Source organism: Chanodichthys erythropterus, chromosome 19 (genome assembly GCF_024489055.1).
Source record: "Chanodichthys erythropterus isolate Z2021 chromosome 19, ASM2448905v1, whole genome shotgun sequence".
In the NCBI taxonomy this organism is placed as follows: Eukaryota; Metazoa; Chordata; class Actinopteri; order Cypriniformes; family Xenocyprididae; genus Chanodichthys; species Chanodichthys erythropterus.
Genome location: NC_090239.1, coordinates 2107157 through 2125536, shown reverse-complemented (window position 1 = coordinate 2125536; position 18380 = coordinate 2107157). Strand labels below are relative to the sequence as shown.

General features: G+C 35.8%; 2 protein-coding genes across 9 annotated transcripts in view; one reads left to right on the top strand and one right to left on the bottom strand.

Moving 5' to 3' along the window:
• The window catches only part of LOC137008073 (zinc finger MIZ domain-containing protein 1-like), a 56501-nt gene extending 43469 nt beyond the window's left edge, over positions 1 to 13032 (bottom strand). For 2 of the 3 annotated variants that reach the window (XM_067369887.1, XM_067369890.1), the window contains exon 1: positions 12863 to 13032. The gene's annotated coding sequence lies outside the window, so the exon portion shown is untranslated. Of the gene's footprint in view, positions 1 to 2515; positions 2737 to 12862 lie in introns of those variants that run through there. The other variant, XM_067369889.1, reaches the window with a different exon arrangement.
• Positions 5455 to 18380, top strand: part of polr3a (polymerase (RNA) III (DNA directed) polypeptide A) — a 59414-nt gene continuing 46488 nt past the window's right edge. For 3 of the 6 annotated variants that reach the window (XR_010892748.1, XM_067369886.1, XM_067369880.1), the window contains exon 1: positions 13994 to 14917. The gene's annotated coding sequence lies outside the window, so the exon portion shown is untranslated. Of the gene's footprint in view, positions 5875 to 13000; positions 13118 to 13993; positions 14918 to 18380 lie in introns of those variants that run through there. The other 3 variants (XM_067369883.1, XM_067369884.1, XM_067369881.1) reach the window with 3 other exon arrangements.

Here is an 18380-nt window from a genome sequence, read left to right as displayed (position 1 = left end):
CAAACGAGGGTCAATTCAACACAAAAGATGAACATGACGGCACATGCTAGTGGATGAGTTGAATCAACTCCACAGCAACTACATCAATTTATCCACTAACCATTCAGAAACGTCTAAAAGTTCCTGAGTCTCTCCATCAGTGTCGACTCCGGTTTGAACAATGTAAGGCTGAACACAGTCGTCATTTTGGCTGCGTGAGATTCTCCAGCTTTGTTGTTGTTGAGCTGTTAAAGCTCCGCCCTCTTCTGGAAAGGGAGCGGGAGCAGCAGCTCATTTGCATTTAAAGGGACACACACAAAACGGCGTGTTTTTGCTCACACCCAAATAGGGGCAAATTTGAAAAGCTCTAATAAATGATCTGTGGGGGATTTTGAGCTGAAACTTCACAGACACTATTACATCTTGTGAAAGGGGCATTATAGGTCCCATTTAAACACACACACACACCTCACCAGTGTAACGTCTATAATCAGATCCCATTACAATGAGTCCGGTGTGTGTGTTTGTGCTGTGTAAACACACAGAGTTTGAGAGCTACACTAAGCTACATGCTTAGAAAAGGGCATTAACAGAAGCTAGTGAATGATTGTAGGGTATTATTATTGAGTGCAGCGTGAAGACAATGTTAACGGATAACCGTTTAACCGTGAAAGCCCAGAAGAGCCTCGGCGTGACGTCTCAGAGCCTGTTAACGTGTCACACTGTTTGTGCACCTTCATCTGCCCGTGTTCAACATGCAAATCCATGCTGTGCATGTGTTCAAACTCGCCGTACTGGTCTTTTGTGTTCACATACACACTATTTACTCATGCTGCATGCTGATTTTTTTTTTTTTTGGAAATGGAACAAACATTTGTTTTTGCATTTAAATTTTATTTTCATGCATTTGGCAGACACCTTTATCCAAAGCAACTTACATACAACATATAACCAAATTTTGTTCTGTTTCTCACATAAAACTATCATATGACATAGTGCACAAGTCGTATGGATGTCTTTTACAATGTTTTTTTAGCTTGACATTATGAACTTTTGTATGGAACACAGCAACGTGAAGAAAGTGACAGTTTAGATTAACATGAGGTTGAGTAAATAATGACAGAAGTTTCATTTTTTGTCCGCTACTCTTATAATTCGGTCTGTTGTGTGTGATTGTTTAGCAAAGGAAATGGCGGTCAGTGAATTTCCTGAGATGCTGTAAAGTCCTCGGTTACATTAAGGCTTCTGCAGCTCCAGGGATTTCCTACATCAGACACTCATTATCAGATCATCCTGTTAAACTCACACACACATAATGGAAGATGCTCAGACGCCTATTAAAAACAAAGGGAAATCAAAACTGACTATTTATTCTCTCAATTCATGATCCTGGTCTTACTGTGCATGATTCAACGGTGACTGTTTTATAGAAATAAATGCTTGTCTTCATAATCTTTCATCAAAATACACTGTAACCCCTAATAAGTTAGGAGAACTAAAAAAATTGAGGTAAATACTTACATAAAAATTTTTAAACTTCTAGTTAGAAGTTTAAATGTTGATTTTCTTCCACACAAGCATGTTATCTGAACTTAAATACTTAGTTAGCCAACTCCTATAACTTAATTAACTTTCTTCATCTCTGAAATAACTTTCCCTTTCAGCCTCTTGTTTTTTAACCACCTTCATATAAAGACACTTTCCACCATTCAATCTACATTTTTCTTCCTTCAAAATCAAACCGTGATCTAACAGCAGTGTATTTTAGTACCATATTAGTTTTTGTTAATATTTTTAAGCAGATTTTATTTATTTCCTGATTTCATTTTTATTTTAGTTAAAGTTTTAGTAAATTTGTTGTGCATTTTTATTAGTTTTTTTCTTTTTTAAGTGTCTATATAGTTAAGTTTTAAACTAAACGAAAATGATAATGAAAATGATAGCTGAAATAAAAAGTTTTTATATACATTTTTTATTTCAGTTAATGTTTATTTTATTTCAAGTAGTGCTGTCAAGTAATGCATGATTAATTTTTCAGTTTAATCGTGTAAAAAATATTTAACGCAATTAATGCATGCCATTCAATTTTTTTTACGTTAATTGCATTAAAAAATATTTAATGCAATTTTTTGTCATAGTTAGTTAAACTGTAATGTTGAATGTCTATAATTAATGTTTAAAGCTGTCTTTAAATTGTTTCTACATTAATTTGGAGATTAATATATTATAATATATAATAATAATATTACAATAATTGTAAATTATAATTATAAATGTTGCCTTGGCAACCAGATAAAATAAAACAAAAATTTATTTATTTTTTATTTCAGTTAATGTTTATTTTGTTTCAAGTAATGAAAATGGATTTAGTTTTAGTTAACAATAATAACCCTGTCTAAATCAGCACAGCAACATCGCTCATGTTAGACTTCATTTGGCTATATTCATATTTGACCAGATGTTTCTCTATGCGAGCGTCTGATTTCTTCATACTGATAAACTTGTTTAAGATGGCAGTGAAATACGACAGACTCACCCTGATTCAGATCCAGACTGATTTCTGCTCCAACAGAGAGAGAACTTCTTTCTGTATGGGTGCTAAACACATGTAAAGATTGTGTAGTTTAACCTTAGGCTATTTACATTTGTTGTATGAACTTATAACCGAATGCGATAACCAGCTATTATACTACAGCTTCAAACGCAGCTCAGCCAATCAGACTTCAGAGTCAGATCTATCTGCGTTATAAATCAGTATCATAACACTGCTTTGGCTACGTAAGTGATTTTAATCACAAGCATCTTGAATCATGAGAGAGAGATGAGTGTGAACAATCACAGGATGCCTTTGTGGTCCTGATCTCATAAGCGACTAACTTTCATCCTCCTCCTGTTTCCTTCTCCTCCCATTGCTTCATTCCCTCATTTTATGAGCTTTGGCACCTCAATCATTGATCATTGAGGAGAGATGAAAACAGCTCCTCCCTTGCTGAGAAAAAGATCTCTGGCTGTTTATTCTGCTTTTTGTCAACACACACACACACACACACACACACACACACACACAGATGAAACATCCAAGAGTGTTTGAGCACAAGCTCCAGACGATCATCTCTCAGTATCAGGACACACGTTCACCTGGAAGGAAAGTAATAACTCTGATCTGCTGGTGTTCACCGCACTGGAACGCTTCCATTTCATTGTGATGAAGACGCAGTCAGGCGTGACATCATCATGTCAGCAGTCTGCAGACACTCAGGATTTGTGATGGAAGATCACAGACGTGAAGATCAAACACTGCATGTGCAGACACACACCCTTCACCCTCTCACACATCCAGTCAGTGACCAGCAAATGCCCCCAAAACTTCTCAAACCATGATATATTACACTGTCAAGCTGAAAAACAGTCTCTTTCAGCTTACAGACAGATCTAAACTACCGTGCACAGGCTATCTGCAGGGTTTATAAAATCAAATTGAAGGCATTTTTTATGACCTGCACAAATAATACTGTATTGTGGAAGACAGGTCAATGTTTATGGTAGCATCCTAAACCATAAAAAGACTGTGTAAATGATCATTCATTATAGCTTGCGTGTGAGCAAAAACACACCGTTTTTGTGTGTGTCCCTTTAAATGCAAATGAGCTGCTGCTCCCCGCCCCCTTTCCAGAAGAGGGCGGAGCTTTAACAGCTCAACAACAACAAAGCTTGAGAATCTCACGCAGTCAAAATGAGGAAAGTGTTCAGCCTTACATTGTTCAAACCAGAGTCAACACTGATGGAGAGACTCAGGAAGAAGTTACAACTATTACACGTTTCACACATTTACATTTACACACATAAAGACGCCTCTCAAACAGCTTGTGAGTGCCAATTTGATTTGTTTTTCACGGCTTGTTATGCTTAAATGGTCAAATATACTCAAAAATATTCTCAAATGTCCATCTTGCCGAGTATTCACATAAACGCAATCTGTAGTGTCTTAAGTGAACTTAAACAGAAAGAAAATGCATGTGTAACAGTATATTGGATCTATTGGATAGTGCTGTTAAACCTACCTGAAAAACTTAAAGCAATTTATTTAATTTGTATCTTTATTCTATTGTATTTATGTGTGCTATCCTTATAAATTTGCTTATTTGCTCTTATTTTATTCCTACAAGTTTGACAAAAACTTCACATTTCAGCTTTTAACCCTCTGGGGTCTGAGGATTTTTGGGGCCTTGAGAAGTTTTGACATGTCCTGACATTTGTGCTTTTTTTCAGTTGTTCATAAACATATTAATGACAAAAGTGTCATTACACTGTATTCAGCACAAACTAGGCTACAATAATATGTGAGGAACATGTATGTACATGTTTGTATTTTTGAAGGAATAACGTTTATGCGTGGTTATTGAAAAAACAAAAGACTTAAGTCACTGAAATAAGGCCAAAAAAATAAATAAATCTGTGTTCACATGACTTCTGGGTGTTAGAGGTTGTAGACTAGAGTTTTTGCTTCAAAATGATGTAAAAATTATCCTGCCCACTCGTTCATATAAAACAATAGAGAGATTAAAATTTTCTAAAGACACTTCTTGTCAAGAAGCATAGTATGCATGAAGGTGTGAATCATCATGAATAATGCTGTGATTCACACCTGAGAAGACAAAAGATTCGCATAATGACCTCTAATGACCTGCATATTAATGAGCTCTTTCAGTCAGGTAGGCTGTGAAAAAACCCTCTGTGATCATGCTGATAACAGGATTAATGTCCACTCTTATCCACTTTTAAGGGATGTCCCCAAATGTAACCTTTTAAATTCGACTTTTTATGACCTTAAATTTGATAAAAAAGGAAATTTAAGACATTTTATGACCCTCTGGGATCCTGAATGCACTTTCACATTTGGTGTCACATTCAAGTCAATATCAAAGTTGTAGTGCTAGTATTTATTTGTTGCCCCTGTCAAATTTACATATAGTTAGTATGAATATTCAAATGTCATTTAATACAGTTCATGATTATTTATGCATCATATTTCAGTAGATTAAGAACATTCCTCCTGTTGATATTATACGAAGCAAAGAGTTTGAAACATGAACTGTCTCATGTCAATCTGATTCATATTTTCGTTTAATACATTTGAAGATAATTTACTGGATAAATAAAGATAAACATTGCTTGCCATATTACAGATATATTTTACAAGCATATAAGATGCTAAATAAGTTCCTGCTTAAAGGGACAGTTCACCCAAAAATTATCATTTTGCCATCATTTTGTTCTAAACCTTTTTGATTTTGTCTATGGAGCACAAAAAATAATATATTTTTAGAAAGTTGTCCAATGCACAGACAAAAATCTTCTTTTTCATTTGTTTTAATTTTTGGGTGAACTATCTCTTTCAGAATAAATGGGGCAACCAAATTAAGTACAAGCTACTTTATTTAAGTCATTTTTGGTAAGCCCTTATGAAGGGATGGAGCAACAAAACATACTATAATAATTGTTAATTAAATAATTAAGGAACCAGAAATTTCTTATAATTCTCATCCAAAATCATCTGTGTGTCTAACTGAGGAAGCATCCGTGAGTCTCCATATTTAACATTCTGTCCAATTACATCAGAGCACATGAGCACAAAGTTAAAAACACACTGACCTCTGCTCGGCAGCTGATAAGTGCTTGTTTTGCGAGCGGTTTTGTACTGACTCATAGACTGAAAACACCGCAGCCTCTCTTCGGCTGCATAACAGATAAAATCACTCTTGTTTTCAGAAGTTCAACAGAGACTCATGCTGTTGGAGGACAGCAAACACATTACGTCACGCGACTGAGTAACGTCCTCCTCACGTCATTGAGAGGTTGACTGAATGATCTCAACCCACGTCAGTAAGTTTACAGGTAAGAACATGAAAACAGGACTTTTCTGGCTCTTTTTGGATAAGGGTTCTGAGATACCATTCATGTCCATTTGCTGAAATGAACCATGAGCACATAAAACATGCTCAATTTCTTGAGGATTTAAAATGTGGATGTAAAGAAATAGACAAGAAATAATTACTGCTGTAATATTACTTTTGTACTGTGAAATAAAAATACCATATACTAATATTTACCATATCTTTACGATTTATTAAAACAATACTTTTTTATTATGCAAATGTTTATGAAAAATAGTCCATTATTTCATAGTGCAGTTGTATATATCATTAAGAATAACTGTTATTATTTTTATATTGTACAATAATATTTTTATGATTTTTTTCTATTTATTTAGTGCAGTAATGATATTTAATAATACTAATAGTAATAATAATAGCATATATACACAACATATTTTATATCTGTATAATGACAGTTATTGTACCAACAACGGATTATTAATTGTATAAAAGGATAATCTTTCTATGATGTAAATGTGTAGTGATTGCAGGACAAGCTCTTAAAGGTCTGTTATATCAGTCTCTCTGGAACCCATTAGCTGGATCCGGTGCACTCAGACACCGGCTTGGCATTTCTTCTCAATTTTCCTGACAGATCTGGTGTATCAATCTCATTTGGCTGAGTGCACAGAGTCACAGCTCAGCCAATGTGTGCTGATGGACTGCAGAATAGGACTGGGTGGTATGACGACATATATCATTACCACTAGGGGTGTGACGAGATCTCGTGCCACGACATCTCGCGAGATTAAAATGTGACGAGACGTGAAAAGCTGAGATGTGAAAAGCTGAAAATCACAATATTGCCATGACTGAGTGTGAGGGTGAAATTGGGATAGAATATGCCACCGCTACATTTACGTTTTGCTTTTCATAGAAATAGAAAACATTTAATTCAGTTGGATAACGGTCACTTCAATCTCATCCAGCTCATCAACACGAGCTGCAGAGTCGTACATAGTGCAGCAGGAATCAGAGTTCACGAATCATGTGATGGGATGACTGACAAGACCATGGCAGAGGGTTCGTTGCACAACAGAGCCTAATGCTGCCTTCATGTGCTCTTGATATTATTGTAAACATGAGTTTCCTAGTTAAAAATGGCACATTAACGCCCTCCCATTTCAAATTTGAATGCGATGAGCTCGTAATCACGACTTAAAGGTGGAGTATGTAAGATTTATGTCCGCTAGAGGTCGCTAGAGGCCTATTCAAAACAAAGGCGTAGCTTGATGATGGCAAGTTTGAGCGTGGAATCTTGGGACATCACAGCCGGTGGAAACAATCGGGATAGGGCTCGGGAAGAAATCATGCTCATGGATGAGGTTATTAATGTTACTGTAGTATGAAGCAGAGCAGGAGCGAGTGTTGTGGAGCTGAACGAGGAGCTGGAGCGATTGATCAACACACGCCTCACGAGCAGGACTTTTATTATGTCACAGTCGCAGGCGCCACTACCGCTTTTCCGGTCATTAGTATGAGGTAACGCAGCTCTGTTTATCATATTAGATATATTTGAGAGTGTTGAAAATGATGTTATAACGTTACTCTGTGCGTTCGCTCGGCGGCTGCTGTGAGACACTGTTACACACTGCAGTAAGATAGATCCATTTTACAATATCAGATTAAATGCTGGATGGGTTGTGTTGATAAGTGACATGCAATTCATTTTAAAACGTATTGTATGATGGAAAAAATGCTGTATTACTGTTACTAAAAATAAAGCTGCATCTGATTATGCTATGTTAGCTACTTCACAAAATAGTGTTTTTCTCTGAGGCATGGTAAAACATGGCGCAAAAAAAATCAAGAAAATTAAATTTAAACAATAAGACTAAACGTGTTGAGCTATATAACAATAATTAGTTTTCTGTCTGTAAATATATCAAAACAGTTGTTCCCTTGTCTATTAAAACGTGTAATATATCAAAGTTTTTCCATGGTTTCTACAAAATCAAACCGGAAACCGAGGGTAACGCGGGTATGACGCCATTGACAGGCGACTCGTCACACGTCCCGGAGCCTTGGTTAAAATTGCAATTTTCTCACGATTTACAAATAGTAGGAAACATTTGGGATATTGTAAGTACTCAAGTGAACAAAATATTTAACACTGGCCTTGTGTTTTTTGGATATTTTACTGAAAAAATCTTACATATTGCTCCTTTAAGAAGTGAGAATTATGAAATTTCTGATAGTACATAAAGGCGGCATAAGCATCTGACAAATACAACGCGCGCTCAGCACATCTGCTCCCTATTAACAGAGTATGCACGATCATGAAATAGAAAGCGAAAGTAAAACGCGAGTGCACATTCAAACGCGATTTCAATACCCTGCAGTTTAAAAGCAGCTCCCTGACGCATGTAAACATCTCCCAATATGAAAGCTTTCTTAGGCTGGCCTGAGTAGTTGTATCCATCTCTTAGCTCTGTATCATGCTTGAAGAAATATTTCATCTCTATTTGTATTTTGAATATGGAGAGAGTACTTGCACTTATTGTTTGCACATAATAAACTAAGAGAAAACTGTTATTCATTTTTATTTATACTGTTTTTATTTCTATGATCAATTTGTGGAAAGGAGTTCAGTTAGGAGGTCAAAAGATGTAGAAGCTCATAAATCATGTACAGTTCTCGTATGAAATCATACAGGAGAGAAGCCTAATTTACTCTATGTATTCATGTGTTGTGAGGCAAATAAACATCTTTAGGAAATCATAATTAACTAGGATACTGTGTGTTTGTGTGGCATCTGTGCAAACGGATGTGATTTTGGATGAAGCCAGAGGTCAGTGACCTTTCCACAGATCTAACGTTGGGTGTTTGCTAGCCATCTGACCTGACCTCTGTGTGTGTGTATGTGTGTGTGTGTGTGTGTGTGTGTGTGTGTGTGTGTGTGTGTGTGTGTGTGTGTGTGTTTGATGTAGACCGACTTGCAGGCGTCTCATCACAGCGGAGCAAGATAGATTATCTCAACGGAGATTACACACCCAAAACACAGCGAACATAACACACACAAACAGCCATCCTTCTGGTTAATATGAGTTCAGTAAAGCTGTAGCCTTAAAGTCCACATGAATTTTTTAATGGAATATTGCAGTATTTATTCTAAGTGATTTATCCGTCTGCATCATTATGGTTTTAAATTCATGTGCCTAGTAATCTATAATCAGAATAACTTCCCTTCCTCTTGCAGCGACATCTCTTCTCTGATGATCTGCATCTAGATGTATTTACACACTGTTTAATGCTGCTCATAAATAATGTTATGAGATGTTTTAAATTTTAAAAAAAATCTATAGAGAAATATGAAATGAGGGTAAAAAACGAAGCGATACTTTACAAAACATTAAACTAAATCTGTCTGTAGGTGGCAGCAGGTCACTGTCTTAATGAGTGAGTCATGATTCATTCAGTAACGAATCAAGTGGCTTTTATGAATATGTAATTGAATCACTGACTCTTCTGATTCGTTCAAAGCCGCAGATTCGTTCAATAATGAAACAATGCTGTGTGTTGCTTAGAGATGCACAACAGTTCTGCTGTGGCTTTCGTTGGAACTATTATTTAATTGCAAAATAGGTGGGCGAAAAAAAATCTATTCACATATGAATCACCATTCTATCTTCTACTGATTCGCATCAAATTTCAAAAATTGATTTTCTAAAGTGTTATGCTTCTTTAACGTCGCAGTACTACTTAAAGTTATTGACAAGTTAGAGTGTTTTTAATCACAATAAGCAACGGAAAAGGCCTCAATGCGGTGACGGACACACAGATGCATGCGACCCCGAATTCAGTTCTCTTTTACAGCCTATAGCGCTTACATGGACAAATACACACACAAATTATGTGAAAATGCACATCGTGTGCAGTATTCACGTAAACACAGTCTGTTATGTCCTACACGAATGTAAACAGTTAGAAGAAAATCAGACGTGTATCAGTATATTAGATCCGTGCATTCATTCTTAAAGGGACAGCAGCCTAATAAACTGTTGCTGTCAGTTTCCTTAATGTTAATTTCTTTTTAAAAATCACACTTTTTGACTGAATCACTTTTGTATCTTTAATATGAATCAACTGCGTGATTTTATTTTTACATTTGATTATACAATTTCTGTAGTATTTAAGACGTTAAACCTAGGCTACTGCACCTAATTTCTAAATAATTGTTTTCTATTGTATTTGTCCTATTGTTTGTAATTTGCTTATTTTGTCCTGTTTTTAATATTAAATATAAAATAAAATTGCCTGCCTTGCTTTATTACAGAAGACAGTCATGTGTGTAATGATTGCATTTGTTTTATAATATTGAGCTGACTAAAATGAGAAGAAAAAACAGATAAATTTCAAGGTTCAAATTTAATTTATTTCAGATTTAATTTTTCTTAAAGACCTATTAATCTGTCTACCACAGTCAAGTAACACAAAACGGTGAACTAGAATCAAATCTATGCATATATCAAATCAAAATCACTCGATCGTGAGGTACCAAAAGATTCACACTCCTATTAGAATTACATGCTCGGTTTAAAAAAACGGCAAAACTTTGTTCGCGTACCCCAGTTTGGGAACCACAGCACCATCCCGTCTCCCTCTCGACTTTATAAAGCCTCACAGCAGTGTCCATCAAGACTGAAAGCAGAGTTAACAAATGATGCTTCACACACGTGCTACAAACACTGCTCTGTGTCAGTGTGTCTTTTGTCCACTGGCTGCTGCGTCTACATCTACAGCTGAATAGGACAGACGACCCCCTCACAACACACTCTCTGGGGCCCATCCAGGAGCAAGGACATGAAATCCCTCCTCAGATTCATGTCTGCTCTTCCTGCTTCTGGACAGTGAGTTTATAAACACACCAGAGACACACGAGAGCGATCAGAGCTTGCACTTCACTTACATCACTCTCGTTTCTCCGAGCAAAACCCTGCTACCAAGAATCACGTCTGAGTTCGTTTTTAATTATGCATAAACCGCAATAGAACACATAGAGCATTATGCAACTCACAGTACACTGTGACTAAAGTCCACTCTGCAAAGTGGAATTTAAGGGCTGGTCAATGACTCAACTAGAGAAATACCTCCATGAACACACACACACACACACACACACACACACAGAGATCTATAATGGTTCACAAGAACCTCTATTTTCTGTTTTTAGGTTCTTGTTGTTTTTGCATCAAGGCATGAAACAGCAGCATCTTCACACACACACACACCTGCTTTACAACCACAAAAACACATTTATGAACAGTTTTCATGCTCAATAATTCAAATAATGACATTTTTGTTTTCACTTTAAGAAAAATAAAAGTAATTATTATGGTAGTGACAAAAAGTTAGCATTTTCTTCTCTCTTATTAGGTGTGTGCATGTGTATGGGTCATTGGCGAAAAAAGTTTTTAAAAAACATAATGGAGATATAATTCATTTTGAAGTTTCATTAAGTGTTACAATGATATTATGTGGTTTTTATAATCAATTAACATTGATTTTGTAATTTTTTTACCGAAGGGACAAAATTTGTCACCAAAAAAGTCATTTGGTTTATCCAAAATTTCGGTTTTACCGAATGACATTTTTGGTTATACCGAATGACGACATTTTCAAACAATGCTAACAGGCTGATATCTAGCTATCTAGCAAAAGGATGATCAAATAGTTTTATACTTAGTAAAATATTACAAAATTTTCCATGTTTTATAGCGGTTGCACCGAATGACCTGATGTTTCGGGACATGCGTATGAACAAGAGAAAACATGAATTTATCAAATAGTTAAAAGAGAGTTAGTTACTTTGCTTCACAACCATGTGATCCTTTGCAGGTGTCTGAATGATGTCATATCCTGTCACATGATATTGACCGCATGACTTGATCCGTAATGGTTCCTTTATATTGGTTACTCCAAATGACATCAATGAATTCTTTTTCTGGACATTCTTTCTCATAACAAAGCAACGACTTCTACACATAATTTTAATACCATTGATATATGATGTTATAAAATCATGCCAGAATAAAAAATATATACATTTATTACATTTTAAGATATTTTAATCACAAATGAAATGGCCGTATTGGCCTTTGGACGGTTAAACCGAATGACCTTTCGACACTTCAAAATCTTTAAAATACCTTTATATGAAGCAAAATATAATTAAAACCTTTAGGATTTAATAAAAGAGATCTAGTTGTACATACTTTGGATGTAATATCTTTGTTTTTTTATTATTAAGGCCTTTGAACAACAAAAAAAGACCAGTCACGTCATTGACTTAAGTATTATATTAGTTAAAATTGTTAACCAAAGGTGAGATGCAAATTAGCATATGTTTAATTCTCTATACAATGCATTATTATTTTTGGGTGGAATCATGTTTTTACTGTCCGTATTCAAATAAATCAACCAATAAAAATACCAATGTTATTGTAATAATGTGTAATTGCAAGCAGCCCTACAAAAAAAAAAAAAAAAAAGTATTTTTTTTATAATATTCATTTTTGTTATTTGTGCAAAAATAAGTAAAAGAATAAAATCAGAACTGCAATGTAAAGTGTGAGCAAAAACAACCACAAACATTCAACAAATGCAGCACAATATTCGGGATTTTATGAATGAAACAAACGCGCATCAGTGCAACCATGTGTGCAGAACACCCGAATAATCGCGCGAACCAAGTAGAATGAATCACCCGAATCATCTAAACATAGATAAATCATCCGAATCGAGACGACTGAAGCTGAATTAATGATCCGAATCACGGCGCATCGCGATCCCGCTTGAATCTTGACCGCACACGCGCGCGCACCGTCAGAACACCGGGAGCTCGCGCACCGGAGTCCCGGCCAGATCCCGCAGGATGGAGATAAACTCTCTCAGAGCCCAGAACAAAACCATCCCGAAGCAGCTGAATAAGGCACAAACGGGCTTACCGGTTAAATCCCACCGGAGGATGAGTGACAGTATCCGCTGCGCTGTTGAAGTGTGTTGAGTTCTCTCATGATCTGAGAGCAGCAGCAGCTCTGTCTGTTCCAGTGTCACATTACATCCAGCTCATTCTATTTCCACAGACACACTGCGGGCGGATGGAAAACACGACATGGATTCTAATGATCCGGGATTCTGGCGGAAACCCAATCCAAATACTTCTGGCGCGTCGAGTGTACAATGACCCAAATTGTGCAAGTGTAAGCAGCAAAAAGTGTCAGTGTAACCACACTAACCTACATACACATTAAAAATAGAACAGAGTCTTCTGATGCTTCTTTAATGAAGCATCAAATATCTGTTTAGGCCTATTAATTCTATTTAACAAATTATTTAAATTATAAAATAAATAAATAAATAAAAAAGATATATATATATATATATATATATATATATATATATATATATATATATATATATATATATATATATGTTATCTGTTAAATATATATGCAAATTATATTAGATAAATTATTTAAATAAATAAATTCATTAATAATAAATAAATAAATAAAATTAAAATAAATGTTTTAAATTAAAATCAATTAAAATATATATAAAATAAATTATATGTATATGCAAATTATATTAAATAAATAATTTAATTATTTAAATGATAAAATACATCATTTATATAATTTAATTAATAGAATTTGCATATATATATATGTATATATATATATATATATATATATATATATATATGCAAATTCTATTAATTAAATTATATAAATGATAAAATAAATTATAATTATATATATAATATCTGTTATATCTGTTAAATATGTATATATATAAATTCTATTAGATAAATTATTTAAAGAAATAAATTAATTAATAATAAATAAATAAATTAAATAAATAAATAAAAATAAATGTATTAAATTAAAATTTAATTAAAAATATATAAAATAAATATATGTATATGCAAATGATATTAAATAAATTATTTGATTATTTAAATGATCAAATAAATTTAATAAATACATTATAAAATACATTATATATATGCAAATGATATTAAATAATTTAAATTATAAAATAAATTTAAAAAATACATTATATTGTAACGTCTGGACCAATCAGCCACACAATTATTCATTGTATTTAATGAATTACCCATAAACTCACTCTCCCTATCAAAGTTCTCTGAACTCATCCCCCTAAAACTGCAACCAACATCCCAAGTGTAGCTAGCACACAGGCACAACAAGGTGTCCTGTTACAGTTATATGGTACTTTTATGATCCATAAGAATGCTGTAGAGACTAGTGACTCATCCTTCCTGAGAAGGACAAATAAACTCTCTTAATCTTACGTATTCTCTATATAACCACTTGGGAAATGTATAAACATGTATCCAAGTTTCCCATCTCATGACTTTCCTTTTATAGGCTTTATTCTATGTATTAATTCTCTCTTTTGAACTATTTTGGTATTAATGTTCCATAGTTGCAAATGTATAGTTAACTGAGATCACATTGGCAGCATGCTTGGTATCTACGGACTCCAACTTTCATTTCCTATTTGGTAATTTATGTTACATGTTACTAACTCTGTGACACATTAGTATTATAAGAATCTAGAGGGTTCTTCTCTCAAACATCCAATCCAGTGTCTTATGCTAATATCTTGCTACAGAACAAAGACTCGTAAAACTTCCCTCCGAGGGGGGAACTCCTTATTGGCTCAGACACCTTAAGAGGGTGTGATGTCTCCACCCCTTATATTCATGGATCACAAGATAAAACCTTTCTCTTCCTGCTCTTCCTCCTCTTCTTCTCTTTTACTGATGAATGCTGACGTCAAGATGATGCTTTAAGAAGCTAGAAGCTTCTAAGGAACCCCAAGCTTGTGCCAGGCCTCGGCCTAGACCTTCCATTCACCAAAGATCCTCTGAATCCAGCCGGTTCTCTTTCGTCAAGAAAATATCAGCAAAGATTCAACGGGAGCCTCCACAAATTGCATCAGGACAGTTTTAATTCAACTTGGAGAGACATGCAAGTATCAAACTTAGTCTCATTATCGGATACATTGAGTATCCTTACCCCTTTTAAAGAAGGGCCTGTTAAAACTAAACTGATGGTTTGCTCAAGGCTGTTGATCTGCTGAATGTCCAACTATGCTGTAACTTCTTGCTTCCTGTACTCTGCTTTCTCTCTCTCTCTTGGTAAACTGTATGCATGTATGTGTGTGAATGTTAGAGTAGTTTAAGTGTTTAGTCTAGTTAATAAAGTCTTGTTCATGTCACACGTAAGGTTGTCCGTGTTTTGCGCTCATGTACGGGAGTCCCTATTCATGTCGGTCCTGACTACAGGCTTTTAGTAGAATAAGATTGTTATTTCCCATAACCTGGAAATGAACATTTCTTAGTTAATAAACAATTAACACTGTGTGTTCATTGAACAACAGGTTAATTGATTGTAATATTAATTTTATTACATTAAGTTAATTTTATTGACTGATTAAAATATTAATAATTAATTATAACTAGTTATGATTAATTATTCATATTTATTTTGAGCTAATTTGCTACAAATGGTGGAGAATTCGGGGCATGAATAAACAAAGGTTATGAGCTTAAACCACTGTCAATTTAAAAGTGTGCATTTGATAATTCCAGTCAGAATATGTCAGACGATGCGCATTTTGGTCACTAATTGCTGGCTTGTTAGATGCTGATAAAGTGATGGCTTGAATTGACATCTCTACTGTAACTGAAAGAGTCTACTCTTGACACATTTTAGCATATGTTCAAATGGTATCAGTGTAAAGTTAATCTGATTTTAGCGAAGAAATCCTAATCTCAGTATTAGAGCGTAAGCCTGTGTTGACGAAGGAATCTCAGCTCAGCGGCATGTAAACTGTACCAGAATTGATTATTCTGCTTTGGTTGGAGAAATACCAATTGCAGTATTGCTTAACCTGTTTCTGATGAATGAATCTCAGTACAGTGTTATATAAATGTAGATTTGGGTAATGCTCCCCTGTTATAGTTAAGATTGATGTCATTCATCTAAACTTTGCCTGCACCTACAAGCATAGCTACCTTTTGACCAAAACTGTGTTTCACTCGCTGAAAGGAACATCAGTATTCATGCACAAGACGGACTTAACTATATATGCTTAAACAAGCTTTGACTTACAGCAAACTGTGTAATTACCCTTTAAACAAGTACAAGACGTTGTTTAAAGTAGAGAGAAGAGTTTACATGAGTAAAATTTGCAAATGCCAAAACATATTTGCATTTTACTGAATGTAATATCAAGTTTTTGAAAATCTGAAAGTATAAGCGTCACATTTTAACTCTATACGTAACTTGTTTGAAATGAGCAGACAGTCTCAATAAACTGTTTGAATTGCCCAAATGTGCATTGGTTCCCATGACAACGACTTGTCACAGGAAGTGCTAACTCATCACCCTGTGATGCCATATTGTAAACAAACCAGGCTAGGTGGCTAAGCTAACCTCACCTAGCAGCCCTGCACCTCAGGCTAAGCTAACTAATAGCTTCTACAGTTAGTGGTTAGCATCATTTACGTGAAGCCTTTAACTATAGCTTGTGTGTATGCAGTGTGAACTGATCTAAACCAATTTCCCTTAACCACATTCCTGGTTTTCTGATTTCTTTCTTTCCTTACCTTTAATTCTTCTCAGCTAATTTCACCTGCACTTAGGTGCATTTCTCCCTGAACACTGTTCAGCTAAATCTGCAGTTACTAGGGTGATTAAATCTAAATTTAATTACATGTAAACTGTTTAACTAAAGAAGAATTCTAGGATTTATTGAGATATTTCAATAACACGTTGACTAAACTTCTGGGAGGGACACACACATGGTGTGGTCCTGAACACGCTGCAGCTGTGACCAACTATAGGATGATTTCCAAAGCTAATCTAATTGTTAATCACTAGTGCTATTGACTATTCCCAATACCAGGTCATTCTGCTGTTTTAATCACTTCTTTAAATATTTTATTGGTTTTAATTATAATAGCAGTCAGCTATTTGTTTTTACTAGTATTTCTTTCATCTATGTGATTTATTTACATTTTCCTGTTTAGTTTTGTGTGGTTTAATTTCCCAATATAACCACAAGCAACTAGACATACTCTCCTTCTTGATTTTGTTTATTTACAACAGTTGCTTCAATTTTATGAGCCAGTTACAAAGGAATCCGAATGATTGCTATGGCATAATTTTGAGCACCACTAATAAGCACAATCTAATAGTAAAACTCTCCTCTTCCTCTCTCTTTCTCTTTTCCATTTGTTCGGAGGTCAAGCCTGTTGTGAGCCATCAGTAAGAAATACTAAGAAATAATCTGACCACAAGAACCATCTTAAGTCATTTATTAAAGCTAGCTGTATTTTATACACCTGGCTGCTCACTGTGCCTTTAGCCCTAAATTCTGTTTGATCTTGCAGTAGTCTCTTGCCCTTACTCTCACCACAAGCGTGCCTAAATGTTGCAGATGCTCAGCCTAACTGCCCAGATGGCAGACCAAAAGGACTGGCTATGTGTCGTGAGGAACACCCTCCTAACCAGTGCTGCTGAGCAATTACGGCACCAGAGCCAAAAGCAACTGGACAAAGATGGAAGAGAAGTAAAGGCAGATGATTCAAACCAGAGGTGTGATCACAATGATCTGACTGAAGTCAACTTCTTCTTGGCCCACATCCTCGCTGTTTTGAAACAGGAGGTGAACAACCTCAAACTCCAGATCACAGAGACTCACAAGGAGCTGATGCATGCTAAAAGCCACATAGACCAGCTAGAGATGGAGGCTCGGGACAGACACAAGGACCCTGACAGAATAGAGACACAGAAGAAAAGAGAACTGAGACTCTCTTACCTGCAGCAAACAGAACCACTGCAGGAGAAACATCTCACTTCACTGCATGGAGTCAGCAGAAGAACCTCCCCCAGCCAAGCACAGAGGTACAGAGGGGAAGCCAAAGCCTTCTGCTTGACACCTTATCAGCCAATTTCCTGAAATCCTCTGCAGCTGCAGGAAGGAGAAGGATTAATTCAGACAGACCCAGGTACCAGACCTACCACAGGGAGAAGCCAGGGATGGGAGCATCCTCTTCCTGCAGACACAGCAGGATCTCCAACAGCAGGCAGCACAAGGACGACTGGACACGCCTGCATCGGACCTGCAGGAGCTTCTAACGCTAGTAAGATAGCTCCTTGAACAGTTCTTACCTGAGGAGTACTCAGAAGTAGAAGCTTCTGACCACTCACACAACACCAGCTCAGAGACCTGAGCTTGTCTACTGTCTACATCAACCGCAATGGAACGACCACCACTCCAGGAGACACATACAACCAGAGCCCATCACAGCCTTCCAGCCTTGTGTGCCAGTGGTGTGTCTGATCTTTCTACACCTTCAACGTCGCTCGCTGGTGTCCATAGAAAGAACAACAACGACCGAAAGGGGGGATGTAACGTCTGGAC